General features: G+C 33.9%; 1 non-coding gene across 1 annotated transcript; it reads right to left on the bottom strand.

Moving 5' to 3' along the window:
* Positions 1–1,002: 1,002 nt before the first annotated feature.
* Positions 1,003–1,110, bottom strand: LOC113688701 (small nucleolar RNA R71). Its single transcript, XR_003448064.1, has one exon. It is a non-coding gene; the product is annotated as a small nucleolar RNA R71 (small nucleolar RNA).
* Between the last annotated feature and the right edge of the window lie 250 nt (positions 1,111–1,360).

The raw sequence follows: 1,360 nt of genomic DNA, 5'->3' as shown, positions 1-1,360 counted from the left end.
AGTTGTAACATGAGGTAAATCTATTTATTTGTATTTTTTATGCCATGAGTGGAATCTATATCCCTAGACTCAAGTATTTAGTGAATTTTCTCCATTGTTACCTTGCAAATATTTAGTTAAGACTAGTTAGATAGTAATAATTACAACGTCTCTTGCTTAAATTGATTATTAGTCTAAATAATAGAGTAAGTAATGATCTATTACTTGCAAAGTTGCTCTCTGTGGGATCGACCCTATACATACCCTAAACTACTAGCTTGACTTGTATGCTTGCAGTAAAATGGGTGTAATTCGAAATTAAATTTGTACTTATATCAAAAATCCGTCAAGTTTTTGGCACGATTGCCGGGGAGCGGCAATATTAGGGTCTAACAAGCTTTATTAGTTTAGACATTCTCTATATTAAGTTAGAATTTCTAGTAGATTTGTAAAATAATTCTACATAATCTCTTTATTTTTGTTTGTAGTGTATACACTAGATTTTACAGGTAGTCGTACCTTTTGATCCGAAAATTGAAAGGACACAACGTAGACAAAGAAGGCATACACCACCACAAGAAGAAGAAGAGGTTTGACAACAAATAGAAGGAATCACGATAGAGCTATCTTTTGAAGAAGAAATAGTGGAAAACAAAGCAAATAGGCGAGCTCTTAGGGATATTGCTCTACCGAGAACCCAAAGATCTTAAACAAGTATAGCACGGTTGACGATAAACTCTAATATTTTTGAAATTAAACCATCATTAATCCAAATGGTGCAACAATTTCAATTGGGAGGTAATGCCGTAGAGGATCCAAATGTACACTTAGCCATATTTTTGGAGATATGTGATACAATCAAAATGAATGGAGTTAGTGAGGATGTTATAAGGCTAGGATTGTTCCCATTTTCATTGAGGGATAAGGCTAAAATTTGGTTACATTCTCATGCCCCTAATACTTTCACTACTTGGAATGACTAATGCATTTTTGAATAAGTATTTTCCATTGGGCAAAACGGCTTACGTTAGAATGGATATTACTAGTTTTAGTCAATTGGATGATGAATCATTTATATGAAGCATGCGAAAGGTTTAGAGATTTGCTTCAGAAATGTCCACACCATGGATTTTCCGATTGGCTAATTGTACAAATCTTCTATAATGGTTTATCATTTTCTACTAAAACTACTATTGATGCAGCTGCATGTGGAGCTTTGATGGTAAAATCACCCCAAGAAACTCAAGATTTGATAGAGGAAATGGCGACAAACAATTATCAATGGGCTAATGAAAAAGGTAATCCAGAGCGCTAAGCAGGTATGATTGAAATTGATACCATCAATATGCTTAGTGCTCAAATAAGCAATATGATGAAGTTG

The sequence above is a fragment of the Coffea arabica genome, chromosome 5e (assembly GCF_036785885.1).
Source record: "Coffea arabica cultivar ET-39 chromosome 5e, Coffea Arabica ET-39 HiFi, whole genome shotgun sequence".
Taxonomy (NCBI): domain Eukaryota; kingdom Viridiplantae; phylum Streptophyta; class Magnoliopsida; order Gentianales; family Rubiaceae; genus Coffea; species Coffea arabica.
Note: the sequence above shows the minus strand (reverse complement) of the source record. Positions and strands in the feature narration are given on the sequence as shown.